The 19,716-nt window shown below is 46.5% G+C and overlaps 9 non-coding genes across 9 annotated transcripts; 8 read left to right on the top strand and 1 right to left on the bottom strand.

Moving 5' to 3' along the window:
• The first annotated feature begins 2,917 nt into the window (after positions 1–2,917).
• Positions 2,918–2,991, top strand: TRNAT-AGU (transfer RNA threonine (anticodon AGU)). Its single transcript has one exon. It is a non-coding gene; the product is annotated as a tRNA-Thr (tRNA).
• Positions 2,992–5,207: 2,216 nt separating this feature from the next.
• On the top strand, positions 5,208–5,280 carry TRNAV-UAC (transfer RNA valine (anticodon UAC)). The gene has a single exon. It is a non-coding gene; the product is annotated as a tRNA-Val (tRNA).
• A 5,439-nt stretch (positions 5,281–10,719) lies between these two features.
• Positions 10,720–10,792, top strand: TRNAR-ACG (transfer RNA arginine (anticodon ACG)). Its single transcript has one exon. It is a non-coding gene; the product is annotated as a tRNA-Arg (tRNA).
• A 622-nt stretch (positions 10,793–11,414) lies between these two features.
• TRNAI-AAU (transfer RNA isoleucine (anticodon AAU)) lies at positions 11,415–11,488 on the bottom strand. Its single transcript has one exon. It is a non-coding gene; the product is annotated as a tRNA-Ile (tRNA).
• A 1,015-nt stretch (positions 11,489–12,503) lies between these two features.
• On the top strand, positions 12,504–12,576 carry TRNAV-CAC (transfer RNA valine (anticodon CAC)). The gene has a single exon. It is a non-coding gene; the product is annotated as a tRNA-Val (tRNA).
• Positions 12,577–13,114: 538 nt separating this feature from the next.
• Positions 13,115–13,188, top strand: TRNAI-AAU (transfer RNA isoleucine (anticodon AAU)). The gene has a single exon. It is a non-coding gene; the product is annotated as a tRNA-Ile (tRNA).
• A 3,362-nt stretch (positions 13,189–16,550) lies between these two features.
• Positions 16,551–16,622, top strand: TRNAM-CAU (transfer RNA methionine (anticodon CAU)). Its single transcript has one exon. It is a non-coding gene; the product is annotated as a tRNA-Met (tRNA).
• Positions 16,623–17,153: 531 nt separating this feature from the next.
• TRNAS-GCU (transfer RNA serine (anticodon GCU)) lies at positions 17,154–17,235 on the top strand. Its single transcript has one exon. It is a non-coding gene; the product is annotated as a tRNA-Ser (tRNA).
• A 638-nt stretch (positions 17,236–17,873) lies between these two features.
• Positions 17,874–17,955, top strand: TRNAS-GCU (transfer RNA serine (anticodon GCU)). Its single transcript has one exon. It is a non-coding gene; the product is annotated as a tRNA-Ser (tRNA).
• Positions 17,956–19,716: the final 1,761 nt, after the last annotated feature.

Here is a 19,716-nt window from a genome sequence, read left to right as displayed (position 1 = left end):
CACAGGGTGACTGATTCCAGCAAAGAAACTGACCTTACTGGATTATTTTCCCACAAAAATAAACTGTGAAACCATCTACACTTTCTACATTTCCACACATGGGTCTTAACTAGATCAGCAAATGATGAAACAAGATTTTTCAAATGCTATGTGAAAAAAACACTATTGATACAAACACAGCAGGAAAGAAGCAGTTTTGTCAGCTGTCTCTTTAGGAGATGGAAAGAGCCATCAATGGCCAAACCCGAAACACTTTGAACCACAAATAATATAGTTTGAGATAAGAATCCAAACTAAGTATAAAATACGTATTCATGAGTCCATACTGTTATAAATCAGTGATTAAATAAGTAAACCGATGAATACAGGAGAAGGGATGTATTTTTCTTACTGATGCGTTCCAACTAAGGTAAGAAACTATTCCCTACCCACCCACCAGGAGATGGAGCTTAACCTCTCCCTTCTGGAATATGGGCCATCCTGCCTGACTAGCTTCTAAATATCCAGGAAGAAGTAGGAAAACATAGGAAGAAACTTCACAAGGGAGAAAAATGGCAAACGCTACCTTAAAAATGATCAAGGTTGGCATCACTAATGGTAAGCTATCCTCCTATCAAGTAACATCTGATAGGAAGTGATGGGACAAGTACTTCATCTCTGTGGTCTCGTCCAGAAACCTGTAGCCCCAGGCTTTCATGTGAAAACTATCAGACAAACCTCCACTGGAAGATAGTCGTAAAAATACCGGATAAAAATAATTCATCCACACCAAGAAACAATCACAGACCAGAGGAGGCTGAATGCAATGTGGGATCCCATGGGTGGTGGTGGGGGTGGGGGTGGGGGGGAAGACATTAGTGTAAAAACAGATGTGACACACACAAATACATGAGTTTAGTTATTATTAAAGTATCGATGTTGGTTTCTTGGCTTTAATAAAGGTACCGTGGTAACCTAAGAAGCTAATTAAAGGAAACTCTGAAATGGGTATAAAGAAACTCTATTGTTTTTGCAACTTTCCTAAATATATTCCACATTAAAAATTTATTTTTCAAAATTCGCACAGGAAACGTGTCTGTTTCCCACCACTTAAATCAGCGTTGAGACAAATGCCTGATGGGCAGTAGGTGCATGACAGGCACTTCTTAAAAGCTGAAGGAATGTGATTGACGTCTTCTTTGGTGAAGGACACGCAGAGGTATTTACATGGTGATCTGTGCAAGATGGTACATGCTGCAGATTATTCTCCCAGAGTCCCATTCCCACACTGAAATGCAAACCAGACCAATGACATTCGTCTTCAGCCTATAAAAGACATCTGACATGGAGCTATATGGTGTATGTTGAACTTGAAGTTTGGTGAGTTTCTCTCCCAAAGTTTCAAATAACACCTGAAAGTGTTTTCTTTCCTAGCTTGGCCCTATAATATTTCCATTTGTGTCATTAAACATCTTAACCACTGCTCTTTGTGACATCTTGCCCATTATAAAGGGCAAGACCATCTTGCCCTGTGTTCCCATTACAAAATCCAAGATTTTCAGACAGAACAATGGCCAGTTCACTGTTCTTCCGTGGGGTCATCACAGAGATCATACTTTCCCCAGGCAATATTACTCACCCCGTCATTTTTGAACTGGGAGATCAAAGGTTACTTTAATGTTGGGTGGGTTTGTTTTCTTGTGGCTTTTTTTGTTCTTATTTGTGTGTGTGCACTCAAGTGCCTTTCATGTGCTTAACAGCAGGTGGTTCCTAACTTAACTTAGTTTTCCCATTAATTCACAGAATACTTGATAAAGTACAATAGGAGAGGTGAATCACATTGGGCAGAAAAATTTAAATCGTATAGCAGTATGTGATTGCAATGAAGGAGTTCTTCAAATCGAAATAAATGGAAAATGTGACCTACCTTTACAGAAGTACTCGAGAAGCTATAGTTGTTGGGAAAAAAAACAAACAAAAAAATCCCCCAAAACCTCCGTTATTGCAAGAGATACTGGCAGTTTCCTGACACTATTCACTAGCATCTGTGGAAGCAATATTGTTTATGCGGCCTAGATATAGAACACTTGTAGCGGTCTTATAGGTTGAGGCTAGAAATAACCTACACTACCTGCCAGCACTCTTCAAAGAATTTGAGTAAACAAAAATAATAAATAGAGGTTTTACATTTTCTCAAACTCACAGGTATAATGACAGATTTGGAACAAAGAATCAATGGAGTCTGACATCAGAGTTTGAGCTCTAAAGCATCATTGCATGCTGCCTCATGCTCAGAGGAGAGGACTGTTCTCTGACTTTTATGCATTAAGTGTCTATTTTAGGGACTCAGACAAGTCAAGAACTTTATGACATTTTTAATGTAAGACATGTCTACCAAAGTTTTAATTGTCTGTATTTCTGTGTCAAACATCATTCCTGCATGTTCACATTTGCTGAATTCTTACCTTCCTTTTCCCTTTTGCATGCCTTTACCGTCCACATTGCTCTAAAATAAATATGAACAGGCACACTCCTCTCTTGCAAGATACTGCTCTTTGACAGTGAGCGTAGCAAAAGATGTGGAAGTCCTTTCAAGCGCTCCATTTCATGTTATGTTTCAAGACTGATAAGCAGCATCATTTTCCTTTTACAGATTCGAAAGGGAGAAGTATTAGTATCTCCCATAGGAAGGTGCAAAAGTCAAACGATTTGGCTATCGATTCCAAGGGTTCAGAAGGTTTTTCTTGTCTTGGCTCAGCATGTAAACTTCTGTGCATATTTCAGACAAGAGAAGGTAAAAGACTTGATAGAAATATTGAGAAACAGGAACTAGTCCTGAGGTTGTGTGTTGCTCTAAAGATCTTGAGAAATGCATTGGTGAGCCAGGAAAGGGAAAACTCCTTCAAATAATATCAGGAACCAACAGTCTACTGTAGCTGGCTCCGTGGCTTAGTTGGTGAAAGCGCCTGTCTAGTAAACAGGAGATCCTGGGTTCAAATCCCAGCGGGGCCTCAGGCAACACTGTTTTAAATAGAGCAAGACGAGTTTAAAAACGGAATTTGTTTACCTCCCATCAAGCCCCGGAGTACTTCGAATGCTCTCCCGATAGCCATAAAAAGGTGGTTCTCAGACATCTTGAGATGAGAATTAGAACTGCCTCTTGGTCTTTCCTTCACCTCTTAGATCAGGTCTCAGAAGTTGCCAGTTTGGTTTTGTGGGATCTCTTCAATTATGTTTGCCTCCTAGAACTTTTACCACAACGGAGACATTCGTTTTCCTTCATGGAATCATTGAATTGTCATGTCCCCTTTCAGAACCACCCCCTCCCCCGCCAACTCCCACCACCCCGATTTCGCACCAACTTGAGTAGTGCCTTACAGTCGCGCTTCTCAGAATTTTATGAGCATATGAATGACCTGGTGTGATCCATTATAATGAGGGTTTTAAATGACTACATCTGCAACAGGGGCGTGAAAGTCAGCATTTCTACAATCTCAGACTCTACACTACTGTGTCATGGACGATACTTCATGAAGCAAGGCTAGAGACTTACTGGTCTAGTTCAATGGGTGTGTTTTCAAGTTCTGCACTTTCATATGTTGCAGCTGTCTTCCTGAAACACTAGTTAACCAAGCATTGTTTTTACTCATTTGTCCTTAGCAAATGAAATGAAATCAAAAGAAAGAAGAGGAAAGATATTCTAACATAAATTACGGTAGTGTAAATCAAGTTGTGTTCTGTTTCCTCTTTTCGATGTGAAATGGACTCGACGATACTGGAAATTTTGGAAGGAGAAGAACTAAGGTTATATCTAAAAGAGGATAAAAATAGTCAATGACAAAATACACAAAATTATATTCTTTTTTTTTTTTTTTTAAGGTGCTGGCAAACTGACTTTTTAAAGAATTCTTTGTTTATGAACTTCAACTGTTTAAAAACTACATTTTGATCTGAAAAGCCTTTGTGCATTCACTAGTCACATAACTCAAAGGGCCCTTTGCAACCAGTTGCTTGCATAATTTTTCAGGACATCTGGTAGGGTCAGGATTGGGTACATTGTGGGGCTACTCCTTACTGGCTTTAAAATACACTTCTAATCAAATTATGGGAAACTAAATCCCACACTTGCTGACTGGGAAATACTGTCTCTCTACTCTGTTTCCTGCAACGTTGTGACCAATCCTAGTTTTAGTTTTGCTGAGAGCAGGAGCTTTCAGCGCTGCTATTTGTGAAAGATGCTGATGCAGAGCTGATGCAGAGAAATCAGGGATTTCTCACTTGGAATTTAATGAAAGAGAACGGTTTCACTGCTGAGCACCTTCCTGGTCCTCGAGGGAAGTGCTGGGAAGAGGGAAAAGACGATGAGGAAGGTCAGGTGAAATGAAGAGCAAAACAAAGGAGAGGGCATCTGTTGAACAGATTCAGATCGCACAAAGCACGGTCGTTCCAGGGCAGTGTGAGTGACCCTGGATAATAAATAAGTTGACTGATGACTCCCACCTCGACTTATTCGGGCGCAAAGTCCAGTCCCATGAATTCCCAAACACTACTCCTCTTGGCACTCCCTTCTGAGAGTCAAGTGGGCACAGGCCATCCCAACCCCGCTCAGCAGTCTCCTCCAGACGAGCTTGGCCCTCTCGGAAGTTCGGTGGTCTTCAGGACTCGGTGCGTTGTGTTCTGGCTCCAACGATGAGGAAGAGAGGTGGAAATCAAAGGCACAGGACAATATCGGGTTGTTGCTCCTAATCAAATGCCCTCGGAACCTGAGGACACCCTGCCTGATGTTTGGGAAGGTGTTTGGACTCTGCTCCCTCCTAGCTCAGGCGGTAAAGAATCTGCCTGCAATGCGAGAGACCCGGCTTTGATCCCTGGGTCGGGAACATCCCCACTCCAGGGGGTTGTTTCCAGATGTCCAGCCTGGAGAAGCCCACGGGCAGAGGAGCCTGGCAGGCTACAATCCATGGGGTGGCAAGAGTCGGACACGACTTAGCGACTAAACCACCCCCACCACTGAGTTAGGTTTGGTTATGAGCCATAGAGTTTCGATAGTATTCTTTTAGCAAAAGTTTTCGAAACGATGGAAAGCAAGGCATCGCGAGTGAAAGCAATCCGCAAGAGAAATATTCAAAATTTCTAGGCTGGGGGCGTGGCGGGGTGGGAAGCGGGGAGCAACCAAGGAACCGAGTATGCAGTTTTATGGGAGTTGTAATGGCTTTCGGGGGCGTGACGTTTCCGTGGTGTAGCGGTTAGCACGTTCGCCTTACACGCGAAAGGTCCCCGGTTCGAAACCGGGCGGAAACAGCCCGAGCCCCCGGCTTTTGCTTCTTTACAGACACGTGCAAAGATTTCCTTCCGAGTTTGCGGCCCTGTCCAAGGTTCCCGATTCTAACGTATCCTCAGAGCACCCGTGCTCTCACCTACGGCCTTTTAAAATACTTACTCCATTTTAACATTTCTTGACGTTCCTCAAACTCCAGCAGCTTTACAATGTGTCAATTATAATGTTCTCTCCTAGTGCAATTTTGAGGAAAAAGGGGTTCAGCTTTTGTGAGGGACGGGGGTAGCTTAGTGCTTACTATGTCCTGGACGCTTAGTGCTCCTTCTGTCCTGTCTAATATATAGTCGCTCATCTCAAATGCATGGAAGCATTTCGCTACATTTCCTTCACCAAGCTTTATTGTTTTCGCTTTCACTGTGGGCCTATGGGCAAAGGATTTGAAATGCAAGCAACTGGCCCGAAGCAACTGAGGTAGGCCTACAGCAGTACAAATGAATCAATGAAAGCATGCAATCAGTCAAACAAGAAGCTAAAACCAACAGACGAAAAAAGGGGAGGTTTCCAGATGTCTTCCATCTCTGGCAATTTTTTTTTTTTCCCCTTACCAGAAATATTTTCAAAAACCTTCGACATAAAATCTGTGTGTGCAGAAGGTGGAAAGGAATGGAGGAGGGGATGGCAGCAATGAATCAGAAGTTTCCTGTCCCCAGAAACTACACGGAGATCTTGTGTCGGGTGGAGACCGTTGCTTAATCTCACTGTCCTTTCCTTTTTCTCCTAATTCCCCGGGTCCGCGTGCGGATCCCCACCAGTACCCTCAGGGAATTATCCCGTAATCCGCCTGGATCCGAATCTCTGCTCAAATGTTTCCACCAGGCGGTCGGCGCCGAGTCGCCCCTTTTCCGGGAGCCCAGGCAGCACGCGGTCATCTGCAGCCGGACCCAATCACCCACCCACCTAGGCTTGCCTGGGCGGACTGGTCACATCCTGCCGCGGGTTGTCCTTCAGTCGCACAGACCTGTCGCTTCCGCGGGTCCAAAAGACAGTTCCATTTAGGCACGGAACAGTCCCGGCTGGGATCGGAATGCAGTTGAGGTGCGTCTGTCTGCGTGTGTGTTTCGAGACGAGGCTGTGGGACAGACATACACGGAACGGGGCCTGGGGGCCCTCGCAGGCAGGGTATCTAGGCCGGCAGCGGCTCTTCTCCGACGGTTCGGGGACTCGGCTTCGAGATCAACAGGCAGCGCGCGACCGGCAGGCGGAGAAGGTCCGCGTCGCCACCGGGAAGCCAGAACTATTCCCGGAGTCAGGACCATGAACAGCGCACTCTGGATTTGCCGGGCTGTGTGACGGATTTCTCAGAAGTGGAAAGGATAGGGGCAAATGTTTTAATGGTATATTGAGCCGGTGGCGAGTGTGTTTTAGGCACAGACTTTTTTTTTTTTTAATTTAAAAAAACACATAAAATACCGCACACGGTATTTCCGTTGTTGCTGCTGTTCAGTCGCTAAGTCGTGTCCCACTCTTTGGGACCCCACGGATTGCAGCACGCCGGGTTTCCCTGTCCTTCACTATCTCCCAGAGTTTGCTCAAATTCATGTCCGCTGTGTCGATGATGCCATCCAACCGTCTCATCTTCTGTCACCCCTTTCTCCTCCTGTCCTCACTCTTTCCCAGCATCAGGGTCTTTTCCAGTGAGTCGGCTCTTCACATCAGGTGGCCAAAACATTCGAGCTTCAGCTTCAGCATCAGTCCTTCCAATGCGTATTCAAGGTTGATTTCCTTTGGGATTGACTGGTTTGATCTCCTTGCAGCCCAAAGGACCCTCAAGAGGCTTCTCCAGTACCACAGTTCCAAAGCATCGACAGTTCGGCGCTCAGCCCTCTTTATGGTCTACCTCTCTCGTCCCTAAAAGACCGCTGGACAAACCATAGCTTTGACCAGAGGGATCTTCCTTGGCAAAACGCTGTCTCTGCCTTTTAATCCGCGGTCTAGGTATCTCATAGCTTTTCTTCCAAGGAGCAAGCATCTTTTAATTTCGTGGCTGCAGTCCGCAAGCCATCTGCAGTGATTTTGGAGACCCCCAAAACAGTGAGAGTGAGCCCCCTCTCACTGTTTCCATTGTTTCCCATCTATTTGCCATGAAGTGATGGGACCAGATGCCATGATCTTAGTTTTTTGAATGTTGAGGTTTAAGCCAACATTTTCACTCTCCTCTTTCACTTTCATCAAGAGGCTCTTTAGTTCTTCTTCGCTTTCTGCCATAAGGGTGGTGTCATCTGTATATCTGAGGTTGTTGATATTTCTCCTGGCAATCTTGATTCCAGCTTGTGCTTCGTCCAGCCCAGCATTTCACATGATGTACTCTGCATCGACCTTAAATAAGCAGGGTGACAATATACAGCCTTGCCGTATTCCTTTCCCAACTCGGAACCACTCTGTTGTTCCACGGCCAGTTCTAACTGTTGCTTCTTGACCTGCATACAGTTTCTCAGGAGGCGGGTCAGGTGGTCTGGTATTCCCAACTCTTGAAGAATTTTCCACAGTCTCTTGTGATCCACACAGTCCAAGGCTTTGGCTTACTTAGTCAATAAAACAGAAATAGATGTTTTTCTTGAATTCTCTTGCTTTTTCGATGATCCAACAGATGTGGACAATTTGATCTCTGGTTCCTCTGCCTTTTCTAAATCCAGCTTGAACATCTGGAAGTTCACGGTTCACGTCCTGTTGAAGCCTGGCTTGGAGAATTCTGAGCATTACGTTGCTAGCGTGTGAGATGAGTGCAATTGTGTGGTAGTTTGAGCATTCTTTGGCATTGCCTTTCTTTGGGACTGGAATGAAAACTGGCCTTTTCCAGTCCTGGGTCCTCTGCTGAGATTTCCACATTTGCTGGCCTATTGGGTGCAGCACTTTCACAGCATCATCTTTTAGGGTTTGAAATAGCTCAAGTGGAATTCCACCTCCTTCACTAGCTTTGTTCATAGTGATGCTTCCTAAGCCCCACTTGACTTCGCATTCCAGGATGTCTGGTTCTAGGTGAGTGATCACACCATCGTGGTTATCTGGCTCATGAAGATCTTTTTTTGTATAGTTCTTCTGTGTATTCTTGCCACCTCTTCTTAATATCTTCTGCTTCTCTTAGGCCCATACCGTTTCTGTCCTTTATTGTGCCCATCTTTGCATGAAATGTTCCCTTGGTATCTCTAATTTTCTTGAAGCGATCTCTAGACTTTCCCGTTCTGTTGTTTTCCTCTATTTCTTTGCATTGATCACTGGGGAAGGCGTTCTTACCTCTCCTTGCTATTCTTTGGAGCTCTGCATTCAAATGGGTATATCTTTCCTTTTCTCCTTTGCCTTTCACTTCTCTTCTTTTCTCAGCTATTTGTAAGGCCTCCTCAGACAACCATTCTGCCTTTTTGCATTTCTTTTTCTTGGGGATGGTCTCAATCACTGCCTCCTGTCCAATGTCACAAACCTCCGTCCATAGTTCTTCAGGCACTCTGTCTATCAGATTCGAATCCCTTGAATCTATTTGTCACTTCCATTGTATAATCGTAAGGGATTCGATTTAGGTCATACCTGAATGGCCTAGTGATTTTCCCTACTTTCTTCAATTTAAGTCTGAATTTGGCAATAAGGAGTTCATGATCTGAGCCACAGTCAACTCCTGATCTTGTTTTTGCTGACTGTGTAGAGCTTCTCCTTCTTTGCCTGCAAAGACTATAATCAACCTATATAAATACATATAACCCATCTATATAAATAGACAAGGTATAAAACTGCCGAAAACCATGTTTCTCCGGAGTCGCTCTTCAGAATTAGTGAGAGACACTCGCAGGGGCCTATCATCCTTAGTTTGGCTTGATTCACACTTTCTCTTCTGTTCCGGGTATGGGCTGCTTGTTGATTATTTCCCTTGACACCTGAGTACAGACCGCAAAACGGGGGCTCCCGCGTTCAGGGAAGTGATACCTCTATGTCTGAACTCCCATTGCCTCTGCGCTGGTGGAGCTCAGCACTCGGGGGTGGCAGAGCCCTGAAATTCCAATTGAGGGTGTCGGGCGGGTTGGCCGGGCTGTCTATGGGGACCACCGCTGTAATCCGCTGCGGTCTAAAGGGGGCTGCGTGGTTTGAATGCCTGGGAGTTTTCTCCAATCTTTGGGGGAGTCTTAGCTGACTTTTACTCAGATTAGATCAGACTAGATCTCAGATTCTGTGAACTTTGAGAGGACAAATGGATGAAAGGCAGAAAGCGGTGCTTCTGAAAGGGTCACCTACCACCTGAACATCTGAGACCTATTTTATGACATGACCCTTAAGCTTATGGCCTGAAATCCTCCCCATGGCCTCGTCTGTGTCTTCAGCTTCATTTCACACTTCACTGCTCCCTCTCTCCCCACCACCCTGTCCTCTTATTTCCCAGAGATTTGTGAATATATTATTTGTTCCACCTCTGTTCCTAGTTACTATCTCCTCAACCTCGAAACTTGCCCTCCATCATCACTCCTTCAGATAAAACTTCCCCAAAGCTTTCTGCATAAATCTTCACATTTCTGTTAGCTTCTGTACACCTGTCTTTTATTGCAAAGGCCAGTCAGGCAAAAGATGGCAATGCTGGGGTGAGAAAGCGTTGCATTCTGGATTCCAAGTTTGTGCCATCAAGAACATTACTATGCCCTGTCTCCCTCAACATCCAAAACCCTTTCCTCAAGGCAGTTGTATATTTTGAGGTGTTCCTTGTGCCCGACTTGAAAACGAAAAGAAACATATAACCACAGGGTCTAAAGAGAGCATGTCTGTCTGTTTAAATTTTATGTGGTATTAAATCATTTCTTGAATTCCAGCAGTCTCTGCCTGATGTGATTTCTGCACCTTTGAGCATACCGTTCCTGCATTCTTGCCTCTTTTTGCCTTTACCATTGACTTCTGTATGCTTTTATCCGATGCATGATTTATCATAGAATTTGGCCATGATTCTCCCTCTTAGGGAGTATTAATTTCTCTTTTAACAGTAAGAGGAGAAGAATGTGATTCTTATGGCCAAATGCACTTCCAAACCAAATAAATGTACTTTATTTTATAGCACTTAGTTAGAGAGAATACAGGGCAGTCAGTAACCATCCGCAGACACATCATCAGGGCCCAAAAGAAGTATAGAATAGATGAGGGAGGTGGAAGCCCGGCAGATTAACAGATAGCAGAAATTAACCAAGAGCACTCACAGCAGAAAACTTGCTTTCAAGGAGTGACTTCTTTCTACCATGTATGGAATATCCTAAGGGTTAGATTTGCTTGTAATCCAAAACGTAGAAATGGAAAACAACGTTGTAGTACATACACTAACCCTAAATGAAGTGAGTCGGTGGGAGTCATCAGTTTCGGGGTTATTTCTATCTTCATAGCAGACCAACGACTTCCGAGGCCTCATTGAAATAGACATGCTTAAGCCCTCCCGTCGCAGGGGGCCAGTGGCGCAATGGATAACGCGTCTGACTACGGATCAGAAGATTCTAGGTTCGACTCCTGGCTGGCTCGAAACTCTTTTGACAACTGACCTTCCTGCACTTGAACCACACCCAAACTCTTCAAGCTTTGGCGGCTCACAAGCGCTAGGAAAAGCTCCCTCAACCTTGCTTCTTGCTACCCCGTGGGGCCATCCTACCTCTTGTGGGAGTCCGAAGGACCCTTCAAAGGCGATCACTGGAACATCCACAATCAAGCATTTTCTGGTTTCGATCTCCCACAGCAAATATGGAGAAAGGACCACATAGGGACACCTGGACTGAGTTTCACATCAAAGAGGCTTTAAGAAAAAAGAAGAGGAGGACGAGGAACAAGAAAGAGAAAGAAAGTAGGAAGGAAAAAAGCTAGGCAAGTGTCTTCCCACCGTATTCCCACTGGGTTACCCTTCACCACCTCCCTCCCCGCTTCCTAATAGAAGGAAGAGTAGCTTTGACCGAGGAAGTGTTAAACCCAGAAAGTCCAGGGTGGTGCGCACCGGATATCGGGGCTGGCCCTGCGCCCCGAAGAGCGCTGTTCCAAAACGGAGGAGTAACACGCTGGTTTTTTCTTTTGTTTTTGAAGAAACCCAAGTTACATACAAGACTAGCGTTCAAACGAGTAACACCTTGAGTGGTAAGGAGCAAAAAAGCCCCCTTGGCCCGTACGGGGATCGAACCCGCGACCTTGGCGTTATTAGCACCACGCTCTAACCAACTGAGCTAACCGGCCACGACAAATCCTGATCTTCAACTTAAGACCTCCACTTTCCGCGGTTACACTTCTTTTTCGTGGTCCTCAGAGAGCTGTTCCACGCGTAACCCAACAAACACCTGCTGTGACCTCTGCACACAAAGCCAAACTCGGACAGCAGCCCTTTGGACCAAAGGGCGCCAAGCGAGGGAGCGGGAGACGAGCCTCACGTCCACTCCCTTTTGGTTTTTCAGTTAGCGGTGTTTCTGTTGTTGTTGTTGTTGTCTGTCTGTCTGTCTGTCTGTTTTAAGCGGAAGACCAAAGAATCTGGGATTGATCACCGACTCTTGACATTTCAGGATTCAGGATGTTTCCGGTTTACCATTCTCTGCCCTGGTAGTCAGTCCATGGCTCGGAGGTTCGTTAGCTCAGCTTGCCCCGGAGAAACAAACTGACTTTGGAGGTTACTGATGATATCTACAACAGCAGTGTTAGTGCCTTGAGGATGTTACCGACCACAGCAGTTCTAGTCTGACTCTGGTTGACTTGTGCTCAACTGGCACAGAATTGAGGTCAGAGGGGACAAGTAAGGACTGCCTGGCAGACCAGTGGGCATTTGCCCCTCTCCGCCCCTCGGTTTCTATCAGCCAAACACTGCCCGTCACAGAATGGGCAACTGCTAGAGTTCAAGGGCACCGAATCTCGCTTACTTTTCAACCAAGATCATTGAATCATCTTCAATCATTGCAGTCCTTTTCTGGCACTCAAGAGATGGTGATCGCAGAACTTCCAAAGGTCACACAAACCCACATAAGACAAAATCGAGCAGTTTTCCGACATCTACTGTACCCGGACGCTGCCGGCAACGTCTGCTCTGCCCTTTGGCAAGGAATTCTTCGCTTAGAGGTAGTATTTGCTTCGTGTGACTCATTGACTGTAGCATTGTTGGTCGTGATAGGAGGGCGCACTAACGTCGACCATTTCCTGAAAGAGAAAACCGATTCGGTGTGGCCAGCTTGGGCTAGCCGAAAACGAGAAGGCGCGGAGGAAGCAGGTTTCCGTAGTGTAGTGGTTATCACGTTCGCCTCACACGCGAAAGGTCCCCGGTTCGAAACCGGGCGGAAACAGCGTCTCTCTTCGGAGTTTGCATTTTGAACCGTTCTCCGGAACCTTCCGAGAAACTCGGTAGATGAGGAAGCTTCCGAACTCCCACCGAGTCTCACCGGTAAACCTGGGGGGTGGGGGGGGAACTACCGACGATCCAACCCGTCGGAATATTCTTCAGGCACCGTATTCCATCTCGTACGGCAGAGCCTGCACTCAGCCCAGCTTAAGGCGTTTTCGGCGAGCCTTTTACACAAACAGCAAATTCTTCCATGGATTCCCCGGGCCGTAGGCCGCAGCTTCCTCCGAAAAACTTCGGTTTCCTCCTTCCCGTCAAGGAATACGACCGAAAACCAATTGTGCCTTCTTTTCCTTTGGTTTTCTTCTCCGAGAAAGCGTCTCAGCGTCTCATTCTTTTGACTAAGGATGGAAGGCAACGACAATGACGAAACTCTTCTTAAGAGAAGCAACAGGAAGAGTCAGTTGGAACTTGACATTTTGGAGGGGGAGGCGGGGGCCGTAAGAGGAAAGGAAGCTGAGATGGAGCTTTGCAGAGGTGAGGGCCGGTTAGCTCAGTTGGTTAGAGCGTGGTGCTAATAACGCCAAGGTCGCGGGTTCGATCCCCGTACGGGCCACATGTCGTCTTTGGTCTCCCCTTCCGGGAGGCCGTCAACTTGTTTTCCCAGGAAACTTGCATCTTAACCCACACAGTCCCGAGAATAGAGCGTAGAGTCCCCTTGCAGTTGTGGCTGTTCCGTCGGGACGCCAGGCTCATCAGCCCTCCGCTGTCTCCTGGAGGATGCTGTCTAACCACGTCGTCCTCTGCCGACGCCTTCTCCTTTTGCCTTCAGTCTTTCCCAGGATCAGGAGTTGGCTCTTCGCATCGGGTGGCCGAAGTGTTGGAGCTCCAGCTTCAGCGACAGTCCTTCCAATGAATACTCCGGGTGGGTTTCCTTTAGGATTGACTGCTTTGATCTCCTTGCAGTCCAAGGGACCCTCAAGAGTCTTCTCCAGCACCACACTTCGAAAGCATGAATTCTTTCGCGCTCAGCCTTCTTTATGGTCCAGCTCTCACATCCGTACAGGACTACTGGAAAAACCATAGCTTTGAATGCACGGACCTTTGTCGGCAAAGTTACGTCTCCGCTTTTTAATACGCCGTCTAGGTTGGTCATAGCTTTTCTTCCGAGGAGCAAGCGTCTTTTAATCTCGTGGCTGCGGTCACCGTCCGCATTGATTTTGGAGTTTTCCCCTTCTGCTTGCCATGAAGTGATGGGACCGGATGCCATGATCTTAGTTTTCTGAATGTTGAGGTTTAAGCCAGCTTTTTCACTCTCCTCTTTCACCCTCACCAAGAGGCTCTTCAGTTCCTCTTCGCCTTCTGCCATCAGAGTGGCATCATCTGCGTATCTGAGGTTGTTGATAGTTCTCCTGGCAACCTTGATTCCAGCTTGTGATTCATCCAGCCCGGCATTTCACATGATGTACCCTGCTTAGAAGTTTAATAAGCAGGGTGCCAATACACATACAGCTTTGTCCTATGCCTTTCCCAATTTTGAACCAGTCCGTTGTTCCACGTCCAGCTCTAACTGTTGCTTCTTGACCCACATACGGGTTTCCCAGGAGACAGGTAAGGAGACAGTTAAGAGTCCTCTAACGTGTTCCAAATCCACCGCCGTCACATACGTTTTATCCACTCGTTACCCAGTTTAGCTCTCCACTTACTACCACAAGCCCAGCATTTTTCCAGGCAGGCAGGGTTCTCTTTCCTCCAGGACCAATGGATGAGGACAGAGAGTCGGGCAGGGTCACAGGGTGGCCTAACACGAAAAATTTGATGGGAGGTGAGGGTGGGGGCAGTGGAAAAGATTCCTGGCAACCTTTTGTCAAAAGCGCATTGAATTTTAAATTGTCTTTCCAAAGTAGTTGCTCAATCAACGCCCTTTCTCAGATCCTCAAGAGATACAAAGTGAGGAGGCATTCTTAAAAGGTTGTTCTTTCCATGTCTCTGAGGACCCTTTAAGATGAACTGACAGCCAAGATTGCCTTGTGAAGAGAGACCGTGCAAGATGGTGGACTGATTCGGGATATTTCCTCTCCCTACACGCCTGCAGCACTTTCACCACTTTGAACAAGAAACACAAGACCACAGGACTGACTTTTTTTTTTTTTTTTTTTTTTTGAGGCCAGGAATCAAATCTGGACTCTTGTCATCAGTTGACAGCCATGCATCTCCCATGATTGCTTCTGACTTCAAAGGAGAATTCAGTATCATGGTCACTTCTCTGACCACTGTGGGGATTCTTTCCCCAGCCTTGTATAGTTTCCCTACCTGTGTGCACTGACCAACGTTAAGGTCCATGTGGAGAGCTTCCTGGAGTTTCCTCTTCTCCCGGCTCTCTCCTTTCCGGTGCTCTGTCCTGCCGTCTCCAGCTGTCTTGGTCTCCTGGACTTTATCCGCCCCGACACTTCAACTCAGAGAGTTCACCAGCCTCTGCCTGCACTGGGGCCTGGAAACTCTCTCAAGGCAGTATCCTAGATCTCACGTCAGTTCCCAGCAAAATCGCTCATTCGTTTCTTTTCTGTCAGGGATTACCATCCTTCTTTGCCTGATGTTTGGTGTCTGGAAAAGTGTTTCTGATCTGTTTTGCCAGGTTTTGGTTCTTTCAGGCAGGAGGGTGCGTCTGATCCTTGTGATTTTGTCTTGGCTGGAAACAGGCCTTTCCACTCTTTGGAGGAGGAAGAGGGGGAAGCTGAGGCCTCTTCGGCTTGTGGGTTTCTGCTCTGGGGTTGCAGGCTGCGGGGGAGCAGAGAGGGGCAGGTTGGTGAGTGCAGCGGCCTGTCCTAGGGGCAGTTGGCATCGCCTTTCCGGGAAACATGGGGCCTCCTGCTGCTTGTGGCAAGCAGTGTGTGCAGAGATGGGGCCCGGGCTCCAGGTTCCAGCTGAGTCAACCTGTCTGGAGGGTCCAGGCTACAGGCCTCAGCGCCGGTCACATGGTCTTCTCCGGTGTACCAGTGTGAGTGTGTCAGTGTGTGTGTGTGCCAGGGCTGGTTGTGGGAGAGGAGGGCTCTGGTGGGCGAGCAGGGCCTGAGTCCAGGAGTGCCGAGGGGCTGACGTCACCAAAACGGGCATTTGGATCTCTGGAGGGCCGGCAGGCTGAAGGTGGGCGCTTTCTGATGAGGAGGCGGGAGCCTTGGAAGATGGGCGATCTGTACACTCTTTCCTCATCGCCGCCTGGTTGTCACCCGCGCGGCATCGAAACACCTACCTGCTGCACCAGTGCCTCCCCCCCGGGTCAATTCCGGTCGTCCTCCTTGGTGGCCGGGTGATGATTGCCACTTGGCAGAGCCTCAGGTGAACCAGTGGGACCCGCCCAGCACCTGAGTCCACCGGAGCCACCCCTCTCAGTCCCGTGATGCCTCTAGTCCCCTTCCTCTCTCTCTCTCTCCCCCTCGTTCTCCTTTCCCTTAGGTTATTACATCCCCATGGGACCCTTTCCCCAACAGTTTATTAAAGGATATTTTAAAATGTAAAGAGCTTACGTGTAAATCGAGCTGGATGAACTTAACCGAGGTATACTACTCCCACGTGACCACCGCCCAGCTCGAGGTTCAGGACATGTCAGTTAGTCCAGAAAATCGCCATATGCCCCCTCGCCAGTCAGTATTGCCTCCTGCAAGCTCATCGCTGTCTGATTTCTAGCGCCAGGTAATGCGCCTGCTCTTGAATTTCGTAGAAGTGGAGTCATATAGCATATCCTATGGTAAGACTTTTTTTTTTCTTTTCTTTTCTTTTTTTTTCTTGTGTAGGACAATGGTTCTGAAAGTGCTATGAGTCTTTACACGTACAATAAGTCGTACAAGTTTGATCTTCTTATTGCTGGGAGGTTTGTTCTTCCGATTTTATAAACAAACCAAAATTCATCTGTACAAGGAAATGGGACGTTGCTCATGATACTCATAGTAGGGAAAAAGCAGCCTGGATAGGCCATCTGTCAGCAGAGTGGCGCAGCGGGAGCGTGCTGGGCCCATAACCCAGAGGTCGATGGATCGAAACCATCCTCTGCTAGGCTTTCTTTTCGTGACACCCATCCAGTTCCTTTCTCGAGCATCACAGGCACCACACAGTTCATCAGCTTACAGATGCACCTTCTCCTTTCACCACTTCTGGAACCGTTGCCACCGCCTACCTAATCATTATAAACCAGCAAGCGTTTTCCTTTCCCGTCCTTTTTCTTTTCTTTCTTTTCTTTTTTTCTTTTGTCCTGGGCGGGGGCCCTGGGGCCAGGGTGGGGGGAGGGGGTGAGGGTGTAATAGCAAAATCGGCCCTCCTTGCTCATTTCCAAAGAGAGGCAAACCTCTGGCCCTTCTTACTTCGGAACAGTTGACAAATTTACCGTCCATTTCCAACGGATCAGCACTACTTCTTCCAGGGAATAAAATACCCACTTGATTCCAGTTAGGGTTTTATCTCTTCTTTACACTCAAAACAAAAAACTTTTCTTGTTTTGCTTTGTTTTCTTGATTTCTGCCTGAGGACTGGTCCGCGAGTCTCCTACTGTCTGTCCCTTGTCTTTTGACGACTATACACGTGTTGTGCGACGAGGTGGCCGAGTGGTTAAGGCGATGGACTGCTAATCCATTGTGCTCTGCACGCGTGGGTTCGAATCCCATCCTCGTCGTCCGGTTGAGTTTATGGTCTTCTGTTGTGGCTCACCTGGTGAAGAAACCACCACCCGCAAAGCGGGGGACTTGGATTCGATCCCTGTGTTGGGAAGATATCCACTCCGGATGTCTCTATTTTCACTTCTGTGTTTTGTCCTGGAGAATTCCATGGACTACAGTCCACCGGGTCACAAAGAGTGGGACCCGACTGAGCGACTTTCACTTCTGCTTGAGTTACTAAATCTAGGTCAAGTTATCTTGACTGTTTTGTAAATCCATCTTGAAAGCAATGCACGTTGCTATTACTTATGAAGACTCCAATCGCATGCACTTTGTGGGAAAAACAGAAGCAAAGGAGTTAAGTTCGAAAACTCAGGAAAATCAGATTACAGAAAATAGAGAAAACTTCACCGTGACTGTGTGGCAATGTGAGTACTGAAGAAGAATGAGAATTAAAGCTGGAGACACAGCAGTTTAAAAGACTATCAAAGTGTGAAAAGTTCCCCAAGGAAGGAGGAAAGAACCAGTTCTTTGTGTGAATTCTGTGAAAAAGACTGCAGTTTGAAGAATGGTACTGGGCACAAACATGGAGCTATAAGGCTTTCCAGACAGTAATATTTTAAAAAAAGTTTTCAGAAGTTATAGCTTCCTATGAGACGAGGTGGCCGAGTGGTTAAGGCGATGGACTGCTAATCCATTGTGCTCTGCACGCGTGGGTTCGAATCCCATCCTCGTCGGACCTTCTGGTGGAAGGGAAATGCAAGTTGTGCTCCTTATCTTGGCAAAAGAACTGTATACAACTTTTCTGCTTCACCGCATTCTACCTCTCAGTTTCTTTGTTATTGCAGTTTCATTTCCATCCCGAATACTCCGGTATTCACATTGTGACGATGTTCTCTATTTTCTATAATCTCATTCCTCACTGGTGACACTCTAGTTCTCAACCTCTGCCCTCGTTTCACATCTTTTCATTCGCCACTCATTCTAGATCTAGTTTAGTGCTCTTCCATGCCTGACTGAGTGCTATTGCTCTCTAGTGTTAGGGCATGATATATGGCTTATATCTATCATGTTGTGGCACAAATTGCAGAGTCAAGGGATCCAAAGTTTTGGTCAGAACCCAGCTATTCCCTCCTCTGAACAATTTAGAGGGTCAGTTCAGTACACTTCAGTCGCTCAGTCGTGTCTGACTCTTTGCGACCCCGTGGACTGCAGCACGCCAGTTCTCCCTGTCCATCACCAACTCCCAGAGTCAGTGATGTCCATTGAGTCAGAGATGCCATCTAACCATCTCATCCTCTGTCGTCGCCTTCTCCTCCTGCCTTCAATCTTTCCCAGCATCAGGGTCTTTTCAAATGAGTCAGTTATTCACATCAAGTGGCCAAAGTATTGGAGTTTCAGCTTCAGCATCAGTCCTTCCAATGAACAACCAGGACTGATCTCCTTTAGTATGAACTGGTTGGACCTCCTTGCAGTCCAAGGGACTCTCAAGAGTCTTCTCTAACACCACAGTTCAAATGCATCAATTCTTCGGCACTCAGCTTTCTTTATAGTCCAACTCTCACATCCGTACGTGACTACTGGAAAAACTATAGCTTTGACTAGACGGACCTTTGTTAGCAAAGTAATGTCTCTGCTTTTTAATATGCTGTCTAGGATGGTCATAACTTTTCTTCCAAGGAGTAAGCGTCTTTTCATTTCATGGCTGCAGTCACCAAACCATCTGCAGTGATTTTGGGGCCCCAAAAAATAGTCTGTCACTGTTTCCATTGTTTCCCCATCTATCTGCCATGAAATGATGGGACCAGATGCCATGATTTAGTTTTCTGCATGTTGACTTTTAAGCCAACTTTTTCACTCTCTTCTTTCACTTACATCAAGAGACTCTAGTTCTTCTTCGATTTCTGCCATAAGGGAGGTGTCATCTGCATATCTGAGGTTATTGATATTTCTGTCAGCAATCTTGATTCCAGCTTGTGCTTCATCCAGCTGGGGATTTCTCATGATGTACTCTGCATATAAGTTAAATAAGCAGGGTGACAATATACGGCCTTGCCTACTCCTTTTCCTATCTGGAAGCAGTCTGTTGTTCCGTGTCCAGTTCTAACTGTTGCTTCTTGACCTGCATACAGATTTCTCAGGAGGCAGCTCAGGTGGTCTGGTAGTCCCATCTCTTGAAGAATTTTCCACAGTTTATTGTGATCCACACAGTCAAAGGCTTTGGCATAGTCAATAAAGCAGAAATAAATGTTTTTCTGGAACTCTCTTGCTTTTTCAATGATCCAGCAGATGTTGGCAATTTTATCTTTGGTTCCTCTACCTTTTCTAAAACCAGCTTGAACATCTGGAAGTTCACGGTTCATGTATTGCTGAAGCCTGGCTTGGAGAATTTTGAGCATTACTTTACTAGCGTGTGAGATGACAACAAACTGTGGAAAATTCTTCAAGAGATGGGACTACCAGACCACCTGAGCTGCCTCCTGAGAAATCTGTATGCA

Source organism: Giraffa tippelskirchi, chromosome 8 (assembly GCF_054371585.1).
Source record: "Giraffa tippelskirchi isolate mGirTip1 chromosome 8, T2T-mGirTip1v1.2.pri, whole genome shotgun sequence".
NCBI classification, from domain to species: domain Eukaryota; kingdom Metazoa; phylum Chordata; class Mammalia; order Artiodactyla; family Giraffidae; genus Giraffa; species Giraffa tippelskirchi.
Note: the sequence above shows the minus strand (reverse complement) of the source record. Positions and strands in the feature narration are given on the sequence as shown.